At 46.1% G+C, this 11682-nt stretch overlaps 1 protein-coding gene across 36 annotated transcripts in view; it reads right to left on the bottom strand.

Moving 5' to 3' along the window:
- The window catches only part of MKNK1 (MAPK interacting serine/threonine kinase 1), a 46905-nt gene extending 36466 nt beyond the window's left edge, over positions 1-10439 (bottom strand). For 18 of the 36 annotated variants that reach the window (XM_063607765.1, XM_063607767.1, XM_063607771.1 and 15 more), the window contains exons 1-2: positions 10305-10420; positions 231-398 (exon numbers count right to left, since the gene is read on the bottom strand). The gene's annotated coding sequence lies outside the window, so the exon portion shown is untranslated. Of the gene's footprint in view, positions 1-230; positions 399-10284 lie in introns of all 36 variants that reach the window. The other 18 variants (XM_063607749.1, XM_063607798.1, XM_063607787.1 and 15 more) reach the window with 6 other exon arrangements.
- Between the last annotated feature and the right edge of the window lie 1243 nt (positions 10440-11682).

Here is an 11682-nt window from a genome sequence, read left to right as displayed (position 1 = left end):
AATATGTTTTAGTTACATGTTTTCCTTATGACCCTGCCATGTCATTCTGTAGAAATGTGTTCCTCCTACTAAGCGTTATCTGAGTCGTACCAGGGCAGCTCCGCTATTCCTAGCTAACTAACTAAGTGCTGAAAACAACGGTCTCTTACCCGCCCCTTCCTCTGGATGTGTCAGATCATTTCAATTTGAAGTAATCTAAAAGGATAACTAAAATGTACACCCAATCTTACCTATAGGTTTTTCCAACTTTTGAGAAGATACCGTGTGTAAACTTGAAATCCCAAATGAAATAAAGCTCCTGTCAGGAAGTTGGTGTCTTCCAGCTACACGAAGTGTCTCAATGGCCTTTGTGCGTAGCTGGCAATCTTCAGTTCTCCATCAGCCTCTGACATGGAAACCTTGAAAAAGCAGAAATAGAAAGGAAATCAAAATGCTGACTTCTTTAAAAGGACCAGAAAAGAGAAAGATCAATCTGAACGTGCCCCAGACCTATGAGTTACCCCACTAAGTAGATATACACACAGCAATCACAGGTTTCCCATCTTTAAAATCAGACATTTGAATTAAATTTTTTGTAGAGATAGAGTCTTGTTATGTTGCCCAGGCTGGCCAAATTATTAGCAATGATTATTTGGGAAGGGGTGGCTTCTAATTCCTCTCTATCCCCACTGCCATTAAGCACTGGAAGATTTAACAAAGGTCTGAGTGAAATTTTTCAGATTCTGTTTCCATTATGGGATTCCAGATCCAAAAAGATGTAACTGGACCTGGATGATAGAGATAAGACACCTCTGCTCTGAGGAGTCTCAGGCAAAAGATAAAAGTTGACAGGCCAGGTGTGGTGGCTCGTGCCTGTAATCTCAGCACTTTGGGAGGCTGAGGCAGGTGGATTGACTGAGCTCAGAAGTTCAAGACCAGCCTGGGCAACATGGTGAAACCCATCCCTACCAAAATACTAAAATTAGCCAGGCATGGTGGCACACACCTGTAGCTGCTTGGGAGGCTGAGGCGGGAGGATTGCTTGAGCCCAGGAGGTCGAGGCTGCAATGACCCAAGATCATGCCACTGCACTCCAACCTGGGTGACAGAGCGAGGCACTCCTCTGCTATCCACATTTTTAGAGAAATGAGCTGGGCTCTCTCTCTTAGTGGCCAAGTCCAAGTCTCACAGGCAAGAGGAAACAGAGCCCGAAAGATAAAGTAGATGCTGAGAGCAGGAGGTGGCATGAATGGGAACAAGGTTTTGTGTCGAATACATAATTATTGCTAGTTTTCAATCTGATGACTTCATTTTCTCTATGTTCACTGTTATTTTAATACCATGGCTCTAGCTATACAAGTCAAAGTTGCTTTGTCAACTTCCCTATGAAATAAATATGCATTTCCCCTTTTCTCGGTGGAAAAGCTCTGAAAATGCAGTTTAACTCTGAATTCTGAGCCAAAATTTCTAAAAAGGCTTTCTAACTGGAAGTTGGGTGTGTTTCACCATGACCTCAAACCACATGCCCCAAGTGGGACTTGTGCCCAACCCCCACCCACTGCCTCCTTCCTCTGACTTCTCTTCTTCCCTATCAGATCACGTCATCCTGCCAGTTATTCCTCAAAGGCAAGCACTTATCTTTTTCATCTTTGCATTACCAGCATCTAACATAGTATCTGGCAAAAATGGGCTCTAGTGAATCTGAATGAATTACTTAATACACGAAATATCTCTTTAACATCCAATAAAGATGTTAGCACATTGGACAGTCCTTCCTACTATGCTCTTTATTCCCAAACAAATCTGAAACCCAGTGAAACTGTTTCCAGGGCCTAAGGAAACTCAGGGTATGCTCTCTTTCTTCACTTCTACTACCACACTTCCAGGGACAGCCTTGAACACCATCCAACGACAGGATCTGGCTCCATTAGCCAGGCTGGAGTGCAGTGGCATGATCTTGGCTCACTGCAGCCTCCACCTGCCAGGCTCAAGTGATCCTCCCACCTCAGCCTCCCAAGTAGCTGAAACTACAGGCACGAGCCACCACGCCTAATTTTTGTATTTTTTGTAGACACAGGGTCTCACCATGTTGCCCAGGCTGGTATTGAGCTCCTGAGCTCAAGTGATTTGCCTGTCTCAGCCTCCCAAAGTGCTGGGATTATGGGCGTGAGCCACCACGCCTGGCCTTGAGCTTCCATTCTGTCTTTAGTCTTGTCATAGGTTTAGACCCCCACCTGGTCCCTTCTTGTTACCTATGGTAGGAGTTGGCAATTTTTTTTCTGTAAAGTACCAGATGGTAAATATTTTAAGCTTTGTGTGTCACATGATCTTTGTTATGACTCAATTTTGCATTTGTAGAGAGAAAGCAGTAGACAATATGTAAATCAATGATTGTAGCTATATGTCAATAAAACTTTATTTTTGGACACTGAAATTTAAATTTCATATGATTTTCACGTGTCATAAAATATTGATCTTTTCTTGATTTCTCCCCAACCACATAAAAATGTAAAAAGTACATTAGTTTGCATCCACACAAAAACAGGCGGTGAGTCAAATATGGCCTGTGGGCCATAGTTTGCCAACCCTTGGCCTACAGTAGAAAAAAAACCCCTCAGAATTCCTTATGGGCTTTGTGTTATTTTGCCACGTGGAGCCACCTTAGGCTGGGGAAGTAGAAAGCACAGGGCTTTTGGGCATTAGGTCCTAGGTTCCAGTTCTGGCCCTACCATCTACCAGCCGGGTAGCCTTGGACATAAAATTCAAACTCTCTGAGCTTTACTACCATCATCTATAAAATGGGGCAATAACACCTAGATCACAGAGTTGTCATGGCAATTAAGTGAGCTAATGTATATAGAGCTCATGGCACCAGTATCTGGCATACAGTAGGCACTCAATAGTAACTCTTATTCCAGCTTCTGACATGGCTTCTCCAGATCAACTGCAGCTCTGGAAAGCAACCCAGCCAATCTGTGAACCACAGTTGGCCACAGGAGGGAATAAACTGACAGCAAATACAAAGACAGAGAGAGAATGTGGAGGTTTTCAGATACATGCCACAGGATTCTAAGTGCCTGGTTAGCCCTAATTCCTTCTGGCACCATTTAAAATTCCTCTGGTCCCTTTTTCCTCCTCAAAAATTACTTCTGACTCTCACAGTTCTTAAAGATTCTTAGCATTCTTTACCAACTACCCAGATGGACCCTGGAGCCCTCTCCTCATTCCTGTACCTCCTGCTGGTATAGGGCTGGGGTGGGGAAGGGTGACCATGGCCAGACCAAACCTACACAGATCCATCGGCCTGCAGCTGGGGCTTAAGTAGACTGGGCCTGGCGAGGCACCCAATTCTCTCTCAATTGTTCATGAATTTCTTGCTGTACTGGGAATTAAATTTCTTCAGTGCTTAGGAACTAGACCTTCTACAGACGTTTTAGAGCAAAAAAAAAAAAAAAATCACCATGTATACAAACAAAAGATCCATCACATTACTTTCAAGACAGAAAACATCAGTGAGGCACAGGTAAGGCTAAGGTTTATGGCATCTCTACCCTTGGTCCAAAAAGCCAGATCTCGACCTGTCACCTCCTTGCTCTAAAACTTCTAATGGGTATCCACTGCCTCTGGAGTAACCAAGCTTCTGTGCTGTCACTCAGGGCCTCCATCAACTTGTCCCAGACCAACCCTCTATGGGAGTCTTAACCTGCAGTCTAGTCAAAAGGGACTGTATTTCCACCTGATTGCTCTAACCAATTCCCAGCTTCCCACACTTGTGCATAATTAAATTACCTGTAACATTTTATTACACATCTTCCCCTAGACTGTGAGCCAGGGACAGGGTAGAGACTATGTCTCCTTCATCTCTGGGTCCCCTACACCTAGCAGAGGCTCTGGCATGGGGCAACCACTTCATAATTGTTAATGAATGGATGGAAACAGCTGAAGTTATTTTTCCCTTAAGCTGTTTTAGCTGGACTCTTATTAGAAGACCAAGTACAGTCTGGGTCACTGCCACAAAGCAGAAAAACCGAAGAGAAAGAAAAGAGGCATGACCAATGTGATCCAAGCAATGGAAAATAGGTTTTAAGAGTGAGGTTAAAGAGACCAAGGCTGTTTAGCCGGGAGAAGAGAAGATGAGGTTTAACTGGATTCTGGCTTTAAGTACAGAAAAGGTTCTCATGAGAAAATCTTGATCTCATCCTCCCTTTAAAATCAGAAGAAACTTTTCCATATTCATGGAAAATGGAACAAGAAGAAATGGCTTAAGTTAAGTCCTGAAGGGTTTAAGCTGGACAGAAAGAAGAACCAAATTAGGCACCACTTTTCCAGAGATACTGTTATTGTACTTTTGGCAAGTGAATTGGAGGAGTCTTGCTTGGCACTCTTGTTGAAGGCTGTGAAAAAAGTAATACATGTGCTGCTCTGTTCCTGTTTACTGTGGAGAGAGGTGAAAACACAAGTCAGGTAAGATTTTCTAACGAGCCACTGATTTCTATTGACCCATTTCCTACAGGCACTTTCTGCCATGTTATGCATTGCAACCATGTGCTGGAACAATCTAGTATCTCAAAGGTTCCTGACAGGGCAATGGAAAGAAAGAGAAGGTAACAATGCGGGGGAAGGGAAAATGGCCCTAATAAATATACTTTCTATAAAAACAGTACCAAACTGGGCATTCATATATTTATTAATATTATTACTATTAAAGCTCACATTCATTGAGCACCTACTGTGTGCCAGGCACTGTGCTGTTGTATCTCAATTCTCATAACAACCCCATGAGGTAAGTAATATTTGTATTCTCATTTTACAGATGAAGGAATAGAAACTCAGGAAGATTAAATAACTTGCCCAAGTCACACAGGTAGCAAGTGACAGAGCCAGGACTCAAACCCAGGTAGCCTGACTCTAGAGTCCATATACCTAACCACTGTCTCTCTGTAAGGATGAGAGGCTGGAATATAAACTCTAGTCTCTCTGAATCCTGTTTATATTCTCAGTTCTTCCTCATACAGTCCCAAGCCAGGACATTAGCAAGAGTTGAGGCCTCAGAAGTGAACCAAAATACTCCTCTGATTATCAGCATCTATAAAATGGGGGCAATTACACCCACATCACAGAGTTGTCATGAGAATTAAGTGAGCTAATGTATATGGAGCTCATGGCATCAGTGCCTGGCATACAGTAGGCACCCAATAACTAGTAACTGTTATTCCCGCTTCTGATATGGCTTCCCCAGATCAGCTGTGGCTCTGGAAAGCAACCCAACGACTCTGTGAACCATAACTGGCTGCAGGAGGGAATAATCTGACAGCAAATACAAAGGAAAGAAACAGACTGAGGACTCTCAGATGATAATGCGCAGATGCAGGACTTGAATGCCAGCCTCTGCACTCCAAGTTAGTGCTCTGTCCTACTTACAGACTCTTGTTGAATTTGAGGGTGAGAAAATGAAGAGACAGGATGTGCCAAATGGGCTGCCTCCCCCGACAGACCCTTTTGTAACGTCAATCTCCCATCAGAACCCATGCCTGAAATACCAGGGTCCTGCGGCTTCTGTAAACTGGTTCTAAGATTCTACTAGCTAAGGATGGCAATGCACTGATTTATGGCACTGTGGGTGCTGCCAAAATGATCACCTATTAAACCTATCAAGCAGACCTAGTCCATGCAGCTTCCAAACTAGGCCAGTGATTCACCGTTTAAGCCTCTTCACTGATGTCCCCATTCTAGGACCATCTTTGCTCCAGTCTAACCTCCGTCCTGCTGCCAGAGAAAACAGAGCGCCAGTCAGGGCATTTGGAGCCTCGTACCATAAGGAAGATAACATGGGCCTTTGAACTCAGCACTGCTAGTTTTGAACCAAGCCGTGCCCTTACTATCTATCTAACCTTGGGGAAGTCACTTTAATCTTTCTGAGGTCTGGTTTCCTCATCTTTAGATTGGAGATAAATAGGCCTATATTACAGGATTAAATATAGTATGTAAAGCAACCAGCATACTGCAAGCCACAAAGCAAAGGAGACACTTGATAAATGCTAGTGTTCTGCTCCCTACTCCACTCTCTACATTTTAGCCAAAATCTGCCAATTCGGCTTATTTCTTCTCCTCACCAACTCCTCTCCCCTCCCACAACACACACACACACACACCCCTACACCTGAGCATTTCTGCCTCTCAACCGTTGCTCAAGCTGTTCCTTCTCCCAGGAATAAACTCCCTCCAAGGCCCAGCATAAATTCTCCACCTTCAGGAATCCTCTGGTCATGCTGGGATTGATTTCTCCTTCTCCCAAACTCCCACTTTGTTTACATTCCTTACTACATTTACCATAGTCAGTCTGATTTCAGTTATTTATGTACTTATCTATCTTCCCAACTACACTGGAGGGAGAAGGTTCTGAGAAGACAATTATTTATAGGAGGGCAGGAAATGTGTTGTTTTCCTCTGTGTATATTTCTCAATACCAGGGTCTTGTACATAGCAAGAGCTCAATATGTGCTTACGGAATTGAATCTTTCCATCCTATACTGGGAATCTTTACAGAAAGATCCCGGACTGAGTTCATTCTAAAGCTGCATTTACTGCCTAACTTGATAAATAGGCAATTTTTGAAGTACATGAATATTCCTAAACTAAGATCCGCTAATACTCATGAGGGCTTGTTTCATTCCTTCATCCATTCTTCCAATACACTCTGGACTCTTCTTGGGATCTCTCTCCAACATATAAGGAGACAGTGCTGGGACAACACTTCTCACTCACGGAGATCTGGGAGCAAGCTCTTTGGAGAACTGTTCCACCCCACTAGGTAGGAGGTGACTGCCATTAAAACCACACTAAAACCCAGAGTTGTGGAATTGGAAAATAGATCTGAATGATCTGCCTTAGTTTCCAAGCTATAACATAGAGTTAAAAACACTAAAAACAGTGTCTGGAACACAGCAAGTGTGCAATAAATGTTCGATGTTGTATTAACAACGTAGTAGACTGGAAAAAACAGAGTCATGACATTTCACTTCTAGAACTATCTCCACTACTGACTGATTCCTTGTGTAATCTTTTTTTTTTTTTTTGAGACAGAGTCTCACTCTGTCGCCCAGGCTGGAGCGCAATGGCACAATTTCAGCTCACTGCAACCTCTGCCTTCTGGGTTCAAGCGATTCTCCTGCCTCAGCCTCCCAAATAGTTGGGATTACAGGCACCCACCACCATGCACAGCTAATTTTTGTATTTTTAGTACAGACGGGGTTTCACCATGTTGGTCAGGCTGGTCTCGAACTTCTGACCTCAGGTGATCCACCTGCCTCGGCCTCCCAAAGTGCTGGGATTACAGGCGTGAGCCACACACCGGCCTCCTTGTGTAATCTCAATCAAGTCCTTTCCCCATCTATAAAATGAAAGTGGCAGAACCAGATGGTTGGTTTCCAAGCTCCTTCTACCTTCAACCATGTAAATTTTTCTATGATCAAGAAATAACTTTCTCTTCCACATGCTGAGGCTGTTGGCAAGGGAAAATGTGCATTTATAGCTGCTGGTCCCCAGATGGGAGGAACCACTGTTTCCCAAGGCCAAGGGCAGAGTAAACTGATTAGAAAACCACCTGTGAGCTTTCCCCTGTTTGAACTGTACTATTAATACACCCAGTGCAGGTCTCTGAACAGAGCATTACCTACCTTCCAACAAAACTCACGGTCAAGGCAAGACAAGAGCCTGAAAACAATGGCTGCAATGAAGAATCCTTGCTTGTGCAGAATTCTTGTACTTTCTTGTTTTTGATGCCTGTAATTAGGGCATCAGTCTAAACTGGGGCCCTCCTTAGGCACAAAGAGGAGGAAAAACACAAAGTCCCATTCTGAACCTGACAGCTCATAAAACAAGGGCCAAACCCAGTAAATAAAAAATGTCACTGACTCACTTAACCACAAACACTGAAGAGGCCTACTATGTGCTGGCCCTATGCTGGACAGAGGAGGAAGGAAAGAGACATGGTCCCTTGCCACCCACGTACTCAGAGTACATATGGAGTGTACATATCCCTAGGCAGACTATGATGAGAGCTATATTAGAGGGTCAGCCTTTGCTACAGAAGATGGAAAGGGGAACAACGAATCCAGCAGAAGGCTCAGAAAAGCTTCACCATGGAGGCCACATGAGATGTAAGAGATGTAAGCCTTGAAAGATGAGGAGGAGGAGGGAAATCCAGGAAGAGAGAATATAAGCAAAGGCTCGAGCAGGAACATGCAGGGAGTGTTTGAGAAACAGAGATTTGGCCGGGCACGTTGGCTCACACCTGTAATACCAGCACTTTGGGAGGCCCAGGCAGGCGGATCACCTGAGGTCAGAAGTTTGAATTCAGCCTGGCCAACATGGCGAAACCCCGTCTCTACTAAAAATACAAAAATTAGCCGGGTGTGGTGGCTCATGCCTGTAATTCCAGCTACTCAGGAGGCTGAGGCAGGAGAATCACTTGAACCTGGGAAGTGGAGGTTGCAGTGAGCCGAGATTGCGCCACTGCACTCCAGCCTGGGTGACAAAGTGAGACTCCATCTCAAAAAAAAAGAGAAACAGAGACAACTAGTTTATTTAGACTGAAGCACAGGTTGCAGGTTTGGGAAAACAAGGCAAACAGGGAGGGGAGAGGTGTGGGAACAAATTGTGCAGGAACTTGTCTGAGGCTGGAGTCCAAACTCTACATCCAGCTTGTCCAACCCGCGACCCTGGATGGCTCTGAATGTGGTCCAACACAAATTCATAAACGTTCTTAAAACACTGAGATTTTTTTGCAATTTTTTTTAAAGCTCATCAGCTATTGTTAGTGTTAGTGTATTTTATGTGTGGCCCAAGATGGTTCTTCTTCTTCCAATGTGGCCCAGGGAAGCCAAAAGATTGGACACCACTGCTCTATATAGTAGGCAATGATGCCCACCAAGGTTTCCGAGCAGTGTCTCAGGAAGAGCACAGGGGCACCCATGAAGAGGATGCAAAAGGAACCAAGTAATTCAATTACTCTGGGACCACATTACAGGAGACCACATGCACTTTCTAAGCATGTGCTGGGCTCTGACAGCTCCTGTTCACAGAGCTTCCCTCTCCCATGGCTTCGCTTCATGCAATCTGAGTTGCCATCCCCCACAACTGTCAATATCTGCAAAATACCAGAGTAACAGGACTCCTAACCAACTCTCTGGACTACAGAGAGAGAAGTGTTGAGGTGGGAGCAGATGGGCAGAGGGGGCACCAAAGCCTCTAGCTGGCTCAGTTCCATATAAAACCCAACCCTGGATTTCCTCTTCACATCACTTCCAGCCCAGCCCTCTAATGAAGGGCTGAAGCTAAGGAGAGTGGGCTGAAAGCACCTGGCTGATGGGTGGTGATCCAGTGAGACATTACACCTACTGTCCAGCATGTGCCTGGCGCATGGGCAGTGGTGCCCTTCCCATTCTGCAGGGTCAGTTCCATCTGTAAATCCCACTGAGGCTTCAAGGCCCAGGTCACATCAACTCTTCTCTCAGAGCCTTTCTAAAGTACCCCAATCCAAAATGACCAAGCTCCTAGAAATCACAGCTACCATGTATTCAGCACCCATTACATGACAGGCGCCATACTAGGTGACTTCCATATAATTCTATTCACCCTTCACAATGACCCTATTACGGCCATTTCCTAGGGAAGAAAGTGAAGCTCTGGGAGGGGAAGCAGACTTGCCCCAAGACACACAGCTAAGAGGTGGAAGAGATGAGATCTAAACCCAGGACTCCCTGACCCTGAAGTTGAGCACTTCTAACAACACTTCATTCCTGTGAGCCTGCCTGCCTCTGATCTGCCACTGTCAGGGAGCTTGGAGCTCTCTAGAAAACAGGGTGCACCTGACACTCTTATTACCTTTCCCTGTGGACAGCCACTCACACAGTCAGGAGCCTTTAAATACTGAAAATAAATGAAAACAATTAACTTAAAAATAACGCAGTACACAGATTTCACAAATTCCTCACGTGAAAAACTATTCACGATACTGGACTGCCTGAGCCCTGCGCCCAGCCACAGCCTCGGTCCTGATCCCTGGGAGAGACTGAGTCTCAAACGGGCCACAGAGTAAGCGCCATCTCGGACACCGGCCGCGCCCCGACCCCAGGCACAGAGGTCGTAGACAGCTCGGGACAGTCCTGAAAAGCGTCCCCTTAGGCTGTCCCTCCGCAGCTGAATCGGGTCGTGACCTCGGGCAGCCGTGAAGGCCCTGACTGCCCCCTTCCGGGCACACGAGCTCACTCACAGACCCCGGCCCCATTTAGCTCGGAGGAATACCTCGCAGGTCTCGCTTTTACCTTCGCTGGCTCCCGCCGGGGAGCGGTCGCGCGCACCCCTACCTGCAGATCGCTCCTCCGAGAACGCGGAAGAGGCGGTGCTAGATCCAGGGGGTGGGCCCGAACAGAGAGGAGGGTGGGGGGCGGAGCTGCGCCTGCGCCCTGATGGCTACCCAGGGCCGCCTGAGGGCGGGGGGGGAGGGGCTCGAGCTGAGCGAACTGCGCAGGCGTGACAGGGAAGAGGCGGGGAGAGGGGAGATTGCTGGCAAGCGGGTGGGGCTTAGCTCCTCCGGCGCTTTCTTTTCCGAATGGAGGGTGGAGAAGCCCGGGAAGGTAGGAGGCCGGGCGCGACAGGTGTAATTAACATGTACTGAGAGCTTCTGCAGGCCAGGAAGGAATTTTAAAATGCCTTTTATATGTGGAGAAATGCTGCTAGTCTTTTCTAAAACGGGGGCCAATTCTGTACAATTTCTTTAAAAGTCTGAGTGCCTAGAATTTCACCATAAGAGTTTCTCCTTGAGTACAACATTATCCCCAGTATTTCAAAATTTTTAAAACTTTTAAAAGTTCATTTCTTGGGGAAAAACAATTGTAAATAGGTTAATGCCTCAACCAGTCTCCCCACATCCCCTTCCCAAGTCTGCAGCTGCGATGAGAAAGGATGAGAGTGTGGACTGGGATTTAATTCAGGTGCTGACTCTGAGTGATGGAGGTAAACATCCCTTCCCTGCCTGTCTCAGGATTATCGTGAGGATTTGGTAAGCAAAGCTAGTTAAAGAGCCCCAGGGACTTGCTTCCCATCATCCACCTGACAAACATTTGTTCCCTGTCTTGTCGGGGCTGTCTTTTCATCTGTATGATGGAAGGAGATTGGGAATATTAGTGAACATTCAGGACTTTGCTAGATTTCCCAATCTGGGTGAAGGCTGGAGAGGCGGAAGATCAAGCTTCTGTGTTCATTCCCTTCTGGAATCCTGCGGTCCAACCTGAGGGCCCCGATGTATCCTAACTTCTCCCACTCATTACCTTCCGTGGAGGCCGATCCAAGCTTCAAGTCTTCAGAGGCCCTGCTGGCCTGTTCCCTTCCCTGTTCCCTGTGGCAATAGCCCAAGAGATTCAGGACCTATGTTCCAGGTTCTCAAAGTTGCTATGTCCCTCACATGGCAATCAAATTCAGTTAACATCTTTGAGGGCACTGGGGGTGCTCAGAGGAAGGAGGGCTCCCCCAAAGCAGGTGGAGCTCTAGTCATGACTGTGGCTTATTTCACCACATATTCCACAGCTTGCTGTGGGGTAGGGAGGAGAGGCAACAGGAAACCTCAGAGGCTGCAGTGTTTATGGGAGCCGAGGGTGATGCGGCATCCTTTACTCAATAGGTGGATGCTCTGCCCCAGGCTGG

Source organism: Pan paniscus, chromosome 1, assembly GCF_029289425.2.
Source record: "Pan paniscus chromosome 1, NHGRI_mPanPan1-v2.0_pri, whole genome shotgun sequence".
NCBI classification, from domain to species: domain Eukaryota; kingdom Metazoa; phylum Chordata; class Mammalia; order Primates; family Hominidae; genus Pan; species Pan paniscus.
Note: the sequence above shows the minus strand (reverse complement) of the source record. Positions and strands in the feature narration are given on the sequence as shown.